At 37.8% G+C, this 19,664-nt stretch overlaps 1 protein-coding gene and 1 long non-coding RNA gene across 4 annotated transcripts in view; one reads left to right on the top strand and one right to left on the bottom strand.

Moving 5' to 3' along the window:
* The window catches only part of stk3 (serine/threonine kinase 3 (STE20 homolog, yeast)), a 581,025-nt gene that overhangs the window by 57,625 nt on the left and 503,736 nt on the right, over positions 1-19,664 (bottom strand). The window lies entirely within an intron of this gene.
* Positions 108-18,288, top strand: LOC134352641 (uncharacterized). The gene is made up of 3 exons (XR_010019429.1): positions 108-143; positions 14,125-14,204; positions 18,255-18,288. It is a non-coding gene; the product is annotated as an uncharacterized LOC134352641 (long non-coding RNA).

Below are 19,664 nucleotides of genomic sequence, written 5' to 3'. Positions count from 1 at the left end.
GATGCGTTTGAGAGTAGAGTTGATGGTGGAGGAAGGGAAGCCCCTTTCTTTAAAAAAGTGTCCCTTTCCCTTTTCCAGGAAAAGGAAGCACCCAAAGAAAACCCATGCGGTTACAGGGAGAATGTACAAACTCCTTAAAGGAGGTAAGTATGCTGTATTGTCGCCTGTACGATAAGGTGTTGTGTTAACCACAATGCCCTTGTTGGATTTTTAGTTAAGCTGGCCATGATAAGCTGTTTCATTTTTTCCCATTCAACAAACATTAAACTAAATATTAACTCTTAAAGTTGCTGAAACAGAAGTTCAAGCTTCTTTAAGCCCAACCAACACATATTTTAATAGAGAAAGTACAGACAAATTTGATAATGGGAGTAGGTTCATCAGTTAAATATTATAAGGCTGTCCACCTGCACTTGAATAATCGTTCAATTCTCAACTCATATTGGACTAAAAATCCAGAAGCTGAACACAGCCTGTGGCCAAGAAGTGCAGAGGTTTTCACTCCAGGCTGAGCAAACTGCAGATGACACCCTCTCCTATTATCTCTTCCACCCCCAAATCAGATAGCCATCTTTGCCCTCATTGGTGCCAGATACAAAATTCAACTCACATTCCAAAACTGGACTTCATTCCTGCCCCCATGCTCTCATTCTCCCACTGTACCCCTCACTCTTAATGTCAGGATTTCAGCTTTGTAAAGCAGGTCTTTACATCCACCACCAAACTCCTGGGTCTTCAACTTGTCAATTACACAACCACTGAAAAAGAACTTGGCAATATATTATTGAGAGGAGGAATGAAGCCAATACTGCGGAAATTTAGGAAACTCAATATTATGGGCTCTTGACCTTATAACAACCACCTCTCCACCGTCCCACAACTGAGCATCAGATGAAAATATAGTCCATTATTTCAGGAAAAACACAATTATTGATCAGTTCTCTAAGACATTGGTTGAAATAATAGTATTGATTCATTCAAGTACAATTGTGTAAAAAAGAACATGTTGTAATACTGACGACAAGCAACTTGAGACATGACTTAAAGATTGGAACACACATCAAAGTTGCTGGTGAACGCAGCAGGCCAGGCAGCATCTCTAGGAAGAGGTACAGTCGACGTTTCAGGCCGAGACCCTTCGTCAGGAAATGTAACAATTTTGAACAAGAATTCCCAAGTTGCTCTACAACCTTGTACAGGCTTAATCATCATGTTAGAATCTTATTACATACTAATTAACAGAAGGTGATTACTATAATTAATCAAAATGAAGCCACTAACTTGCTGGTTCCTTTGACTTCTACTTAGGACCTAAACACTACAAGGAAAAGACATTTACCAGTGTAAACGTTGTCTGTATCTCCAAGTGTCCCTTATTGATACAGACAACGTTTACGCAGCTAAATGTACTTTGTTGTTGGAACCAGGGGATGATCAAACTGACAGCTGGGGAAAAAACGTTAAGTAGTAGAGGCATGCGATAGAACAGTGACACCAGCTAAATTCCTCCCATTGAAACGGCAGCAATTAATTTCATTAAAACAAATCTCAGTTTTTGAACATGATAAATGAGGCAACAGTTAGATATCAAACAGTTCTGAAGTTTTCTGACTGCATTAATGTCCTAAAATAATGATCCAGAACCACAGGAAGCTATAAGCTTTGTGAAGTCAAACTGAGTGTTGCACGTTCTATTATCCCATTGTAATACTTGTCAGACTGAGAGAACTCCCAAACATTTCTGCTTAGAAATTCATCCTCTTTTAGAAATATTAAACATATTATATTGTCTACTTCCGTTCTAAAATGTCATACCATTGAAGTTAATGGAAGTGAATTTTCGTCATACAGTTCACATACATACATTTATTCAGGGTGCTTAGCCCTACCAAATGGGGGAGGGGGAGGGTTAAAATTTCTGTGCAAGTTCTAATTTATTAGGGAGAGAAAAATAACAGTGTGAAAAAAACTCAACCTCAATTCTTCTACATATCCCACTACACCTTGCCACATCATCAACATATGAAATCACTTCTTAAAGTTTACTTATAAAATTACAATTGGCAAAGTCGTGTTTTTCAATTATTGTAGTTTATCATGTTCCTGTAGATGTCACATTTTGGTAATTGATAAAGTATTTGATAAACTGCTAAGTCAGCTGAAAGTATACTTTAACTGAAACTCTGGCTGACAAGACACATTTACTTGGCGAGAGCACATAGTTAAACATATCCTCTGGCTCATGTCATCCCAGAAAGTCCATCTTGCTGAACTAAATTAACAGAACTATTTATCTCGGAAAATTATCACAAATCCTTATAAACGATAACACATTTAGCATAATTCATTTCACCATACAGCAAGTGTTGCTTTAAAGTGTGAAGTGTATAATGGTTGGACAGCACAATAACCCAGCAGCACACAGTGAAATAATGAGTCTGTAAAGTAGCTGAAAACATTCTGATGCCTTTAATGAGTGTTTTAGTGCAAGACAGCAAAGAAACTAACTGTATTGGCCATATTATAGTGATGACCCCTTATGCAAGTTATGAGCTCAATAACGAGCTGAATGAATATCTTTGACTATGGGGTCAACAAGCAACCTTTCTAATGAACATGGTTACCTTGTTTTGTCATTTATTAATATCCTATAGTGGAGGAAGCTACCATATAGTCTACTATTTCTATGCCAATGCTTAGAAAGAATTGGTCAGTTTGTGAACTTTTGAATTATTTAAAAAGCAATTATCTAGAAAGAAATGAGAAAGGGTGCTTTTCCCTTGGGTTGTGAAATCAATGATCACGGAATCTTGACATACTTTCATTAATGGCGAGTAACTGTGATCAATTCACTTGCAGCAAACTAGAGAGCCCTGAGCATTGAACTGTTTAGTTGTAATTCAGGTAGTCGTGTGCAGGGAGAAGGGGAAAAGAAAAATAATTCCAGACATGGAGTTATATGTCAACACCTCCCTCTGCAACTAGATCTTGGCTTTTTTGACAGAAAAACCACAGTAAGTCCATATTGGCAGCAACATCTCTAGTTCCATCATGCTGAGCACCAGCATCTCCCTGGGGCTGTGTGCTCAGCCGTTGCTGTTCATGTTGCTGATGCATGACTGTACTGCTAGATCCAGCTTAAACCAAGTCATCGTTTGCTGATGACACAACAGTGGTTGGCCTCATCAACAATGATGACAAGACAGTACAGAGAAGAGGTACAGAAGTTTGTAGAATGGTGCAGCACAACAAAACTTGAGTCTCAATGTGGACAAGACCAAAGGGATAATTGTGGACTTTAGTAAGGCGCAGGGTGACCACTCCTCACTCCACATCAATGGCTCCTCTGTGGAGAGAGTTAGGCACACCAAGTTTCTGGGAGTGCACATTACAGACAATCCCACATGGTCCCTCAACACCACCTCTTTAGTCAAGAAAGCAAAGCAGTGCCTCCACTTCCTGAAGAGAATGAAGTGAGCGATTCCCCCCCCACCCCCATTCTAACTAATATTCACAGGAGAACCATTGAGAGTGCCCTGACCACTTGCATCACTATTTGGTCCATGAATTGCAGGCATCTGTCTCCGAGACCTTACAAAGGATTGCACAGACTGCTGAGAGTATCATTTGGAATTCTCTTTTACCGATCAGATATTCATCTGAAATACGGTATTTATCAGGAGTACTGCATATGCAGGGCCCTTGGGCCCTTAGCATTGACAAGGATCCCTCCCATTCGTCCCACGAACTCTCTGACCCCCACCACCCACATCATAGGACAAGGACTGTTAGGATAGGAAATAGCTTCTTCTCCCAGGCCATGAGACCACTGAACACCCTGCCACCACCCAGGTCTTATCATGTATGAAGTGCCAGTAGCGTTATACTATATACGTCTTCATGTGGATCGTAAATTCACGTTATACTAAATGTCAGCCTTCTGCAATATATTAATTATTTATTAATCTATTTGTGGTAATATTACTTTATGTGTTGTGTGTATGCTACATGTACTGTATTGTACACCTTGGTCTGGAGGAACATTGTTTCATTTGGTAGTACACATGTACACAGTTGAAAGACAATAAGTTTGAACTTGACTTGAATGGGGAAGTAATTTGGGAGAAAATTCAAACTGTGCTTTCATTTTGATTGAGAATATGTCATGAATAGAAACTCCTTTTCTGGGGATAATAACCTGATATTTTCTGGAACATTTAAGTCTTTTTGAATACTTAATCCCTTGGATATATCCCTCCAGCTTTTAGCCATTTAATGGGGCACAAGAGGCTGCAGATGCTAGAATCTGGAGCAAAACAAAAGGACTTGCTCCAACTCTCATCTACTTAATGTTGTTTTACCCTCCAATGCAACTCAAAGACTGCATCTAAAATATTTTTCACTTAATTTGAAACAGCAATGAAACAAGCTACTTACTTTCAAGTGACAGTGTACATGTGTCTGCAGTTTTTTTGGACATGATGCCATTTCTCATTTTGCTTTTGTTAGATTTCTGGAATCGGATATATGATTATACAGTTTGTATTTACAGCATGATATCATTCTTATTTTATTTACAATTAATTATCTTGAAATTCACTGGTAAATAAGCCAAAATGCTTTGGCCATTTTTTTTAGTTTTAGGACATAATATTCAACTCTTTAAGAACCATACTCAATTCTGAAAGCAATCATAACATGCTGGGGTCAGAAAAGGATAACAGAGCCATTTTGATGTCAAATACAAGTTAAGGTGGGCCAATATAGAAAGAGAGCTTTTAATCTATTCTTGCCTATTGCATGTAAACTGGCTTCACAATAACAATGCACCACATCCCACACCCCGAACACATGTAATTTTTCATTTTAATTAGCAGTGAAGGGTTTCAATCTGTAAACTAGAGATACTGGCAAGATCTCATTATAATTATAATAAACAAGTTAAGGTATTTGTAGTAATAAAGGGGAACTAGTGGCTAATCTGCAAGTAGAATAATTCCACAGGTAGCAAAGCAACAAATCAAAATATCAGGTTTTAGCCGTGTTTATTGAGGGGTTAATATGAACTCAGAGATCCAAAATGATACCATGGATCTGTTACATTGCTCTTCCTTTGCAAGGAATTTCAATATCCAGCATTTTCCTTGCTACTAAGCACTTGATTATGCTTTGTGAATAGCTTATGATGATACTATGAAGTAACTACAGTGGGCGTTATATTTCAAAAGTAATCAAATTCAAGTGTCTGCTTATATGTATAAACCAGAAAAATAACTTGGGACCTCAAAAAAAAACTCTCCGAGACAATTCACAGGAGTGTAATCAGATAATGCTGACACTGAGCCAAAGGCATTATTAAAAGAGCCAAATAAAATATTGGTCATGAGGTGAATGTGATGGGCTTTGAGGAGGAGAGAGGTAGAAAGACAGGAAAATTTAGGAAGGGAGATTCAAAGTTAAGACCTAGACATTAACATAGCTGCCAATGATGGGTCTAAAGGAGGCAAAGATAAATGTGTAGAGGAATGTGCAAATCTAAGAGATTTGAAAAAAAACAACATGCTGAAAGATCCTAGCAGATCATACAGGGTAAAGAGAAACAAAGTTGATAATGAAAAGTCATTGATCTATATAGGATTCTTTTACAATTATCAAATAACTTTAAATTTCTTGGTGTTATCATTTCAGAAAATTTGTCCTGGGACCAGCACATAAGTGCTATTACAAAGAAGGCACAGCAGTGCCCCTACTTTCTAGGGGTGTACACATATTCAGCATGTCACCTAAAACATTGACAAATTTCTATAGGTGCTGAGTGGAGAGTATCCTGACTAGTTGCATCACGGCCTGGTACAGAAACACCAATGCCCAAGAGCCTAAGTGCTTCCAAAGTGTCCATTCGTCACAGGATAAGCCCTCCCCACCACAGGACACATGTACAAGGAGCGCTGCCACAAGACACCAGCTTGCATTGTCCTAGACTACCATGCTCACTTTTCAACACTGGCATTGGAAAAGAGGTACAGGAGCATTAGCACCAGCTTCAGGACCAGTTATTACCCTTCATCTATCAGGCTCTTAAGCCAACATGATAAATTCGCTCACCTCAACACTGATCTGATGCCACAACCTATGCACTCACTTTCAAGGACCCTTCAACTCATGTTCTCAATATTATCTATCTATTTGTTTCTTTGCTTTTTATTATTTTTTTCTATTTGCCCATTTTGTCTTCATTTGCACATTGGTTGTTTGTCTGTCTTTGTATACAGTTTGTCATTGATTCTATTATATTTCTTTGTATCTACTGTGAATGCCCACAAGAAAATGAATCTCAGCGTAGTATATGGTGATACTAAATACTTTGATAATAAATTTACTTTGAACTTTAAGAGGACACATGGATGAAAGAAAAATGGAGGACTACGTGGTAGGGATGGTTAAGATTGATCTTGGAGTAGGTTCAAAGGTCGGCACAACACCATGAGTTGAAGGGCCTGCATTGTGCTGTAGTGTTCTATGTTCTTATAACATAAACTTTGCTTTTCTCTCCACAGATGCTGTGAGAAGAGCTGAGCAGTTCTATCAGTTTCATCTGCCCAGTCCATCACAGGTTCATCACTCCCATCCAGTCCATCTCCCTGGTGCTTTACTTCAGGAGGACTAACGTCAATGGTGCCTGCTACCCTGACCATTACCCTTTCTTTCTTCTACCTTCTGGGAGAAGATATAGAAACCTGAAAGCTCAGATGATTAGACTTAAGAAAAGCTTCTTCCCCACTGCTATCAGACTTCTGAACTAATCACCTCCTTCACATCATCTTCCCAGTGGGTCTCAGACTGTTAATTCTACCTCTGCTTTTAATCCTGTTATTGTCATTTTAGTATTTCTTTCTACACAACTTCAGTTAGCACTACAATCTTTTCACCTTTCTGCTGTTTTGCACTTAACTGTTGCTGTATCTATAGCTGTCACATGCATGGATACAGTCCCTTTAGTCTAACCTGTCCATGCCAACCATAGTGCTCACCCAGCTAATCCCAATTTATTATCATGTACAGTATGTTGTACTTCAACGAGCTACACGTGAGCATTAAATTATATTGCACTCCAGTGTATTTAACAATAAACTAATCTGAATCTGGATTTGAACTGCAGTTTCTTGCTAGGTGTCATCACTTCTACGCTGGAAAGAACTTGGAGTGGGAGGAGGTAAATCTGGGGAAATTAGGAATATTAAGAGATTAGTTACAGCAGAAATTAGTGATGGGAAATGTGATTGTTATGCAAGCTTCCATAGATACGATGGACTTAGTGGGGTCAATGTATATCACAAGGTAATATGGAAATATTATGACGAGTGGTTCATTCTACTTGTCCTACGTGCTTCATTGTTCAGTGCCATGGCTAAACCGTCGCACCAACTCAATTACCCTGAGGTAGCCCCATTACCTTGAAATTTTTAATCCTCTAAAATCTGCTGATTGGGATCTTGAATATACTGCTCCACCAAGCACAGCATCCCGGGGTATGTCACTTTAAAGATTGCACAAGTTTTCTTAAATTTCTCCAAATTTCAGCCCCAAATATCTGAACCTATATCCTGAGAATGATACTCCTGAAATTGCTTATGCTTTAATGTACAAAGAAGCTTTGTGCACATTAGATCATGCCAGCAATCACTCCAAGTTAATTAGCAATCACTTGGTAAATGGCCTGGGATGATTCTCTTTAGTGCTGATCTCATTTGCCTAGTATCAGTTAGTTTTATAATGATGTTATTTAATGAACAGCAACCTGCAATTTTCACTCACTGTAAAACACTGAGATAAGCCTGTAGCAAATTGGCATAGAAACATAAAGATTTTCCATTGGAACATAAAACTCATTTTCTGTACTCCATTATTCCCTACAAATACCTTGGACAAAGATCACACTCCTGGTCAAGACATTCTGATCACTGGTTTCATGGTGATTCCATACCTTTCAATGGTGTGGGTTGGAGTACAGGGGGTCGAGGTCCAGTTTGTTACCTATGGTGAGTTGCAAGGTTGTACTATATTCCCTTTTACCTACCATCTTCCATTTTTCTCTCCACCATGTTAACTTTCTGCTGTCACAGAGTGTTCTTTAAAAAGTGATCAGCTTGGCAGTGACACAGTAGTTATAAGCACTGCAGACTGCTAACATCCATAAACCTGGAAATAAGAATTTTGCTCCAGATTCATAAATAAGATCATCCTATGAATTCTTAAGCTGGTTTGTTCATGAGTTTCCCTAATTTTTGGGAGTCACATGATTAGGTAGCAATTGCAGCCTCTATTTAGGGTATAGAATAAGATGAACTCCAGTTTCTGGGCACTGATTCCTGATTCTCCAACCAGACAGAAAAGCCTCTCAGCATTTAAACTGTCTAACCTATCAAGAATTTTAAAACTAAGATTATATCAATTTTATTAATGAGATAGTAGACCCAGCTATTCAATTTCTCCTCTTAGAACAGTCTTCTCATCCTGGAGATAAACACAAAAACTGTTCCATTCTTTTGTCCCTTCTCCTGATCTACTCAATTCTTTCTACCCCCACCCCAGTCCCCCATCACCCTATTAATTTCCCCTCCTTCAACCCACTTTATCTGTCCTTCAGTTACTCACTCATTCTATGGCTCAGCTTCACCCGCGCCCCGCCCCCCCGCCACAGTTCCCATCTGGCCTCACCACCTCCTAAACCTGATTCCATGCTCCAGCTTCCTTTCCAATCAGATTCCAGCACTTGCAGCCCTTTGTCTTCTTCACCTATCACTTTCCAGCCTCCGTCATTATTTCCACTCCCTCCTCACCTGGAACCACCTATTGCTTGCTGGCTCTTGCTTCACTCTTTCCCATTGTCTTTTACACTGGCTATCTCCCCTTGATCTTTCAGTCAGAATGACGAATGTTGACTGTCCATTCTCCTCCACAGATGCTGCTTGACCCGCTGATTTCCTCCAGCATCTTGTTTATTGCTAGGTTCCAGTATTAGTAGTCTCTAGTGTCTGTATTATTTGCACCCTCTCCAATTCAAACATATCCTTCCTTAGATAAAATTCCTTAGATTCAAACATATCCTTCTTGATTTATACCTCAATCAAAGCATGACGCTATCACAGCTCTTACTTTCATACTCCAAAAACTTCGGACCTTCATGTTTACTTTCTGTGACTCTTGTACAATGATCCTTAAGTTTTCTGTAGATCAGTTTCAAAGTATTATTGATAAAATTCAAGTGCACTCCCACGAACTGACTTTACATGTTGATAATAGGCTTCAGAACATTATTTTAACTCCTTTAATGAAATCAACTCTCAAAGTTTCCTTGAGATTGCTAAGTTCAGTTTTTCAGTTCAGTTCATCAGATTTAAAATTCAACAATTCTTCTTGTTGCATGGTAATTGAATTGAATTGAATTGAATGATCTTTATTGTCATTATACATAGGTACAATGAAAGTCTGTTTGGCTTCCTCTCAGGCAATTAAATAAAGCGGTAGATAAAAACAAGACAGTAATAGAAAAACAGTATTAAATAGATAAGTAGCAGAAAATAAGTTGCAGCAGCACCAGAATATCACAGTAAAAATAAGTTGTAGCACCAGATAAACTTGACTTGAATGCAGATGTGTGTAAGCTCCTTTACACATATCTGCATTCAAGTCAAGTTTATTATCATTTAACTATATACTGTACATGTATACCACCAAATGAGAAAACATTTCTCTGAACCAGAGTGTAAAGCACAGTTGTATACATAACAGACAATAACTTTTAAAAATAAAATCTACAGGTGAATTATGCATAAAGTTCATAAATTAAATATTGTAAGGTGCAGTGACACCTTAACCAGTGACACTTTGAATGCGATGTGGCAGGGAGTTCAGAAGCTTAATGGCCTGAGAGAAGAAACTGTTTCACATCCTGACCATTCTTATTTTTATGCATTGGAGTTTCCTGCCTGATAGTAGAAAGTCAGAGAGGATGCTGGATGAATGTTAAAGTGTGCCATAACTGTACTTAAATTTAGTTGATTTTTGGAATCTATTCCAAGGTTCATCCTGCATCCCTATTTCTCATCCTTTTATTGATATAACAGCAAGAATCCAAATGCTATTAGCATGAATCCATTTAATCCAAGAAACAATTTAGGTAGTGGACTTCTAAACACAACTGCATTTTTATCACGGAGCAATGCTTAGACTCCAATGTAAATTCCAAGGAGAATAATAAATATTTGCATATTTCTGATCCCATATTAGAATAAAATTTCCAGCAGTTTCCACATATGGAACTCCTTTCTATGTTTAGCTGCATTATTTGGTGTAGAGGTATAACAGAGCAGACATCCTCCAGAGACAAAATCTCACAGATCACTAAACAAAATCTGAAGAAATTATAAAAGCTGTGAAAGTCTTCCACTGACAGTACTAGAAACTGTAATTGTCTTCAACCCCTTCTATTAACTCATCTTCTTTGTGGGTACTTTCACCTCTCCCACCTAGTGTCTCAGATAAAATTAGCCTTTTGCAGTATGAACATCTTATCTATTCTTGAGCTGTTTCCAGTCCTACAGCCTCTACAGCACAAAGAAAAACAGATAACTTCTCAATACTATAATGCTCCATGCACCTTAGACCAGCTGTTTTATAAAACTATTACCTCTGATTTTGTTACCATGCTCTCTGGTTGGGCTCAAGTCACTCCCTTCAAGAATGCAGCCAAAACTCTGCTACTAGAAAGTTGAACTGCACTATGCTCAGCCTTGGTCATTGTTCCATTCATTAATGCCTCAGGTAAATTTCACCAAATAATCAGAAAACCTGCCAAACTTTCACTTCTGATGAAAATTACTATATATGAAATTAAAAGTATATAGTTGACTTGGATAGGAAAAGCATTGTTCATTTAATTACTGTAGTTATTTCGGTTACTATTCAATCTAAAAGAAACTGTACTAATATATGCATGGAAACGTACAAATAATTAATTCTATTTATTTGCACTGGTTCACTGAGACTGCTTAGATTAGCAACATACACAAAATTCTGGAGGAACTCAGCAGGCCAGGCAGCATCTATGGAAAAGAGTTGCTGTTTTGGGCCAACACCCTTCATCAATACTCAGTGCTTAGATTAGTTTGTCAAATACCCTAGGGTTCCTTGTTCATAGAAGCTCACAGAATTAACATTATACATAAATACAAACTTGTGCAATGATGAACATAAAACAGTAAAATGATGCAAATGGTGCTACTGTCGCTGTTCTTTTCTGTGAATGACGAGGTCGGGGACTGTTATTGTTGCTATTTTTTGCTGCGGGGAGTTTTGAGGTCTGTGAGTTTTGTTTCTTTTCTTTTTCGTGCAGGAAGGGAGATGATGCCTTTTCTTTCATCAACATCCTCGGTCTTTCTGTATTTAATGGCTATCTGGAGTAGACAAATATCAGAGTTGTATTGTACATGCATACTTTGACAATAAAATGAACTTCTGAATCTTCAATAAGTTTGTGGTCTAATCTGAGGTAGTACAAAGAAAGTGACAATGGCAGAACAGCTTAGAGAAGTAGAGCTAGAAGTCTATGAACATGAGAGTGTCACCGGGAAAGAGATGTGAAACTGATGATTTGTTCAGAAGTCTGATAGCAGTGGGGAAGAAGCTGTTCTTAAGTCTGATGTTATACAACTGGTATCAGCTTTTTATTTTAGATTTTTAAGTTGTGAACCTGCAACTTTCTAATCAGAGTTGAGAATGCTACCAACTGAACCACAGCTGAATGGTATATTGATATCACAATTACCAGCCAGTGAGGTAATATCCTTTTCCTACTATTTTATATAAAATTGTAATTCACGACATTTACATGAATTACTTTTAATTCAAACTTCTTTTCATTGGTACTGCGTTCTAACGTGTAGCAACAGATGAAGTGTTAAGCTGAATAACACAGTAGCTAGCAATCTGAACGCAGTGGATTCCAGTTAAGTGGGACACATCAGGATCAGTTACATTTTGGCCCAATTAAGCAACTGCCCCAATTAGCTGGCTTCACAGAAATAGTTAAAAAGGCATAAAAAAAAACCGAGTAACAAACTATGCACTTACATGAAATACAGAACAAATCAGAACACTGCCAATAGTACAGTACTATAAAACTATGTATCAGCTCCTAATAGTTATCGATGGAGGAATTCATCCAGTTAATGCAATAAACAAAATCTGCACAGAGACGTAGTGCAGGTAATGGACTGCCTTCATGCAATACTCTCACAATTGCATTCTCCAAATCTTCACTTTCATTGCAACATTCAAGATGATTGTCGATACCTTCAAAGACTTCGTAGTTCCTAATTTGCTGAAGTAGTGAAATCATTTCATTTCTACTTCCAGCCATTTTAGGCATCTCCAAGCCTGAATGCTTGAAATCACACTGAGCAAAACAGTTTCTGAACTGTTTTACTGCTTATTTCTCGCCAATTATCAGTGACAAAAAGCATTGCTATTTGAACACAAGCACACGCAACTGACACCATTTAAAAATTGTTCGCTCTAAGCACGGTGTAGCGTCTAATGACCACACAAGGGCACGTGACTGACACTTTTTAGAACCTGTTTGACAATTAAGTGGCATAGTTCCCCAATTAAACAAAGGGAACCTGTGTAATTTTTTCGATTAGTTTTTGTGCTTAAAGAGTTGTTGCAAATAAGCAGCTCCCTGATTAACCAATGGCCCAATTAGCAGGAATCCATTGCATCAGAGAAAAGAATATAGCAATATTTTTCTAGCAAAATGATATTGTTAAGTTACTGTAAATGTGGTCTATCTTTCTGCTGAGGCCTCTGACAGTAGTTTTTTTCTAATAGTAACTACAAGTTCATATGCCAATGCAGGATCTCATGATAGTTTTTACTCCCACATCAAAAGCTGAATTTCACCTTGGGCATAGAAGTACTTTGAGTCCAGATGAAGGGTCTCGGCCTGAAACATAAACTGCTTCTCCTCCCCTTCCATAGATGCTGCCTGACCTGCTAAGCTCCTCCAGCATTTTGTGTGCATCTGCAGAATCTCTTGTTTCGCGGATTTCCTTCTTCACTGGTGATAATAAAACAGCAGTGTGCAGTAGACTGAAAGAAAAGAATGTCTAACCTAGGATCCACATGACTGAGGTCAACACTGAAGCATTGGGAAATCCATTTTTTAAAATTTATTCATTTACGGGCTGTGGGCATCGCCAGCCTAAGCCAGCATTTTTTGCCCATCCCTAGTTGCTCTTGAGAAGGTGGTGATGAGCTGCCTTGTTGAATTGCTGTAGTCCCTGAGGTTTAGGTAATATATCCAAAGCAGCTAATTCACTCTCCACACTGAATTAGTTTAATGGTCAGTAAAGATTTGAAATGTTTAATGTACCATTTTATTTTCATGATTCGAAGATTCAAAGTACTTTTATTTTCAAAGTATGTATGCAGCATACAACCCTGAAATTCATCTTCCACACAGACAGCCATGAAACAAAGAACTATGGAACCAACCCATTTAAAAACACCCCTTCCCCACGCGCAAAAAAAATCATGCAAATGAATAACAATAAAAATATTAGTGAAAACATAAGATACAACACCCAAAATCAAAACGCATATTTCAATTATACAGTATAATATTCATGGGAGTTTCATATCTTGTAAGGATTCTGATCACCATTGCAGATGTACTGTAAGGAGATATCCTACACATAAAGCACAATTTTAATTGAATTGTTTTAGACTGTCTGAATGAAATACTTCAAAGAAATTACAGACTATTTGTAAATATTTTCATCTCTTGAATAATTCTGTTCGCTCATGAGAGAGATGACTGAAGGAACAGTAGGAGAATAGTACTACCTCTGACTCACTCACTGCTAAGGTTGATCACACTTTAATTCTTCTGATGTTTCTAAACATAGCAACCTATGTCATCTTCTTGGTGGTTGCAACTCTCACCTTTTAGTAACCTTTCTGTTTCTGTCATGCTTCATGCTTACATCTCTGATAGTTTTTACATCTTAAATGTTTTTCTTTGTATTGTATTATTTGTTTTTTTTTGTTTTTTTACTTTAGTTACCTTCAATGGGACGCAAGTTCAGCGATTAGTTGTGAGATCATGATAACAGAAAGGCAAAGCTCATGCTACGTTAATGGTAAGCAAGATGATATTTCATCTGACATCCTCCTCTGTCATCCTGTTCCAACAGACTTACTGACGCAAAAGGATTGAAAGGAAAGCCAGTACTTACAACTTTTGCAGAAATTTATATAATTGAACATTGTGTTAAAAAACAAAATATTAAATATGACATTAATATTCAAATCCACAAAGAGTATAGATAGCACACATGTAGCTAAATAATTTAAAGTTTTAAGTTAAGGGATTGAAATTTCAACAGCAGATAAACCATATGTGGCAGAGGTCTCAAAGAGATTTCTCGTTGTTCTTTCTCTAAACAGGTTTTATCACATAGGCCACTCGTAAAAGATAAATGACAAGCGATCATAAGCTTGCATGGACTGAACTATAGATACTTTATGTAATATGTGAGTTTGATTTATTATTTTTTTTATTCTTTGGGTCACATATTTTCAAAGAGTGCCCCATTTTCTGCCCATGGGAATATAAAATAAATACAGTGCTGGCAATGTATTTGGTCCAGTACTTTCGATTTACAACATTTTGCTTAACAGAATATTTTCCAAAATGGCCACATGCTAATATACTGTATACGGATAAACATTGCATAATTTTTAAAAACAAATAAATTTAAAGAGTAATATTCTAAATCCAACTACAGTCAAAAAAAAGTGTGAAATGACTTGCTGTAATGTGAAGATCACCATGCTTTAGAAAATGCAGAGTTAAGGTCTCACCAACCTTGTAGAACAGTGTGGTGTTGACAGATAACTGATGAACATCCATATTAGCTGCCTGTTGTAAAACTGTCAAATTATAACTAAAACAGCATTCACATTTACTCAAGTTACTGAAAATACACTTTGAAAGGAAATTAATAACTGGATATATAAAATACAGGGAAAAAAACACAAATGCTCAATAGGACAGTTACTCTGTATCTGTAGGAAAAGAAACAGAGCTAAGGTTTCAGGTTGAAGTCCCCTTGTCTGGACATATCACCTGAATTCCATGAAGCTTAACCTCATATAAAAGACTTAAAATGAAAAGTTGAGCAGCCTTTGGGGAAGTGGTGGGTTAGAGCATTATTGCAAAAGCAAAATATGTTGCTCAGTGTGAGGACCTTTGTCTGTAATTACCATGCAATTATGTTTTATGCTCGCATAGCTGCAAAGGCAATTGCCTTGAAAATGTCAGATTCAACAATCAAAAAAATAAAATGGAACATACTTTGAGCCTCTTGTACATCTTACCCATTAATCTTAGGAGCTGTTTGTGCCAAGTCTAAGCAAAATACCATATAAATCTCACAAAAATTGGGTCAATGGTTCTATTTAATATCAGAGAATGTACACAATATACAACATGAAATTCTTACTCTAGATATCTACACAACAGAAGAAAACCCCCAAAGAATGAATGACAGGAAAAGATTAGAACCCCAAGCCACCCCTCCCCCTTCCATGCATAAGCAATAGCAAAGCATCAACCCTCCCTCTCCCCCACTTATTCCAGTGAAAAGCATTAGCCTCCCCATTACCCATCATGCAAGCAACAGCAAAGCCCCCAGGTGGACCATGATCTACAGTCCATCAAAAACCACAGCTCACCTGAAAATTTGACTTGCCACAGGCACTTTCTCTCACTAACAAGGGAGAGAGAGGTATCACTCTTGCCTCAGTGAGAGGGGAGATTAACAGCTTGAGAGCAAGAAGCGAGAATGAACCACCAAAAAAGGCAGACAAAACAAATGGTTGTGCACAACTCTATTTTGAAAGAGTACTTCACTATTTATAGATTCCATCAGTTGAAAAGATAATTCCAAAATAAACCTTCTGAACATAGTCTATATAGCATTTAGTTTTTAACCTTACTTTATAATGTAAAGTATATGTCCATGTTCAGCTGCAGTTACTTTCATTCAATCAGAGATCCCTTCATTTACAGATTACAAACTTACAGTTAAACATAGAAGCTTAACATCGTTATGGGACTGGTGAACCTATCACCCTATCAGTCTCTGCCAGCTCTTAAAAGAGCAATCCCATTACTCTCATTCCCTCTGCCCTTTCCTCACAGCTGTTTAAGTCCTTTCTCAAATGTCTACACAATTCTCTTTTTAAAAACCCTGACAGATTTTTCTTGATCATGTACACTGAATCAAATCTGCCCACAACTTTCTTTGTTCCAATGACTGCAATGTAGATTCTTCAGTCTGCACTTGCAACTGAAATCTCTTATCTGGAACTATTAGACCATAAGACCATAAGATCAACTATTCTAGTTGATCTTTTCCACTTCTTAGCTTGGACTTGAAATATCTTCCTAAAAAATGGTGTTCAGCATTGGATACAATCATCTGACCATAACTTAACTGTTATTTTGCAAAGGTTCAACAAAAACTCCATACTTCATATTCTATCGTCCAATTATGAATCTCAAGATTCTATATGCCTTCATACAAATCGCTCAGAATGGCCTGTCACTTTCAATGATACTTGCAGCGATACATGCAGATTATTCTGTTCCTTCAAGCCCTTTAAAACTGTGCAATTTATATAAGCTGGAATATCATGTTCAGCAGTTATTTTCCTTCCTGCAGTGACCAGCCTTCCTTTCCTGTGCCTTAGCTGATCATTCTCCTACAGACCATTGCCTTTCTGCTTTTCACTCACTATCATTTCTATTGCACTGGCAGTACTTCACAATGGCTCAGTCCTGCACTTCATCACCTGTTCTTTTGCCTGTGCCAAACTCTGTTGAATAACGCTCCAGTGAACTGCCCTGAGACTTTTAGCTATCGTAAGACAGTTGTGTAAATACATCTTAGTTTTGTGGAACCTGTGAATTCTATCTGAGGGAATACTATATATATTTTGCCTATAGGCAATCAAGAAGTAAGTCCAACTTGAACAGTAACCAAAGTACTCACGTATGCTTTCCAAAAACCCAAAAAAGAACAATTTCTATCAGAATAGATCAACTATTAGTTCAACTCTAAAGCAAAGGGTCAAAACAAAAGCAAGCTTAAGGACAGCTTCTACTCTGCTGTTATAAGACTATTAAATAATTTCCAGGTAAGATAAGTTGGAGTCTTGACCTCACAACATACCTTGTTATCATCTTGCACCTTATTGTTTACCTGCATTGCATTTCTCTGTGGCTGTTACACTTTATTCTGCATTGTTATTACTTTATCTTGTACTACCTCAATGCACTGTGTAATGATCTGTATGCAAAAGTAGGCAAGACAATCTTTTCGCTGTATCTCCGTACATGATAAGAAACCAATTCCAATTCCTAATGATAAATTTAAAAACTTAAAGTATATACTGCAACCATATTTATCTAATAAACTTTGACATTGTCAGTGCTCCTAACATCCCATAAATAGACATATAATACTAGTTTAGATCAAACAGAAGACCACTATTTGTATTAACTTTTCCATGAAGTTCAAACAGTATAACAGCATTCATTGTTATTTTAATTTACATATCCGAATCACTCAGATCTCAATTTTACAAGGGGGTATTGTATATTTGAGCAGATTTGAACTAAAATGTATTTGCATAATTACAAAAACAAAATTTTCAGTATACTAGCTCAATATCACTTCCTTCCATCAACATGTTAAATCAAAGACAAGTTGTATCCAGTTTTGTTACTACAACTGAGATTGGTACTACTGCCAAAAGTATGTCTTCTTTGGTAGAATTTTCTAATCTTCCATCTGTAAAAAGCTTTCAAAGAGCTGGGAGGCACCATTCATTACATTTCATTACTTTTATCTATTCGTTCATATACAGGTCCACAATCCCTTATCCGAAATCCTTGGGGCCAGTTGCATTTCGGAATTCAGAATTTTTCGGATTTCAGACCCCCACCCCCAACGATACCAAAAAACACATATGCTCAAGTCCCAGTGCGGTGGACTTTAGGACCCGGCGGCGCACCAAACCTATGCACATCCTCCTATATACTTTAATTCATTTCTAGATTACTTATAATACCTAATACAATGTAAATGCTATGTAAATAATTGTTATACTGTATTGTTTAGGGCAGTGGTCCCCAACCATCGGGCCACGGACCAGTACCGGGCCGCGAGGAAACGATATGATTTGGCGATATGAGACAGCTGCACCTTTCCTCATTCCCTGTCATACCCACTGTTGATCTTGAACGCATGCGAGGTCATTACCCGTGCGTCATCCATGTCAGCGTGGGAAGAAGATTAACTGCTCGAGCTTGCAAATGACGGTGGGCTGAAAAGTATGTTTGACCTAACATCTCTGCCGGCATTCTGGATCAAAGTCAAGGCTAAATATCCTGAGATAGTCATGAAAGCACTGAAAACGTTGCTTCCATTTCCAACATATCTCTGCAATGAACGCAACGAAAACTAAATTGCGGAATAGACTGGACATAAGGAACCCTCTTCCAGTATCGCTGTCTCCCATCACCTTTCGATGGCACTTCCTTGTTGCAGGGAAACAAGCCTAGGGCTCCCACTGATTCAGCAATATTGGTCTGTTGCAATGATTTTATATGTTCATACGGGGAAAATATGTGCTGTGTTTAATATCCAAGCGTTACTTAAAATGTTATGATGCTATTGACTTATAAGTGACTTATATAACCATATAACAATTACAGCACGGAAACAGGCCAGCTCGGCCCGTCTAGTCCGTGCCGAACGCTACTCTCACCTAGTCCCACCCACCTGCACTCAGCCCAAAACTCTCCATTCCTTTCCTGTCCATACAGCTATCCAATTTAACTTTAAATGATAATATTGAACCTGCCTCTACCACTTCTACTGGAAGTTCGTTCAATACTTACTTCAAGCTCCCCTGATAATTGACTTATCACTATATTCATGCGAGGAAAATATGCGCTGTGTGTTTAATATTAAGTTCGTTAGAGAAACCCTTTTAGAAACGAAATTGAGTGTATTAGCCACTTATCACCTATATTCTGGTCATGATTAACACTCCACCCCCCCCCCACCCGAACAGAATCGCCAAAAACGATTTGTGGAAAAGAAAATCGGCACGTACACACATGCGCACACAGCTGCCCACGCAAGGCTTCATGGTCATTGTAGTCTTTCTCGGGGTAAACACAATGTATTTGATTGCTACTCTTGTCCATTAGCAACCCTACCCCCCGCTCCGGTCGGCCGGTCCGCAAAGATATTGTCAATATTAAACCGGTCCACAGTGCAAAAAAGGTTGGCAACCCCTGGTTTGGGGAATAATGACAAGAAGAAATTTTATTTCCAACAAAAACATTCAATAAAACATAAAAATACACAGCTTCAAACAAACTGAATCAAACACATGGTCAATGACTTATTGGAATAAATGTAGAATGTGACTGCCACTGTCACTATAAAACTTCAGTAACTTGTCTTTCTGTTTATTTAAATCATATACAGTGGTAGTTCCAACACTATTTTCTTCAGTAA

The sequence above is a fragment of the Mobula hypostoma genome, chromosome 1 (assembly GCF_963921235.1).
Source record: "Mobula hypostoma chromosome 1, sMobHyp1.1, whole genome shotgun sequence".
NCBI lineage: Eukaryota > Metazoa > Chordata > Chondrichthyes > Myliobatiformes > Myliobatidae > Mobula > Mobula hypostoma.
The sequence above is the reverse complement of the archived record's forward strand: the minus strand, read 5'-3'. Positions and strand labels throughout refer to the sequence as shown.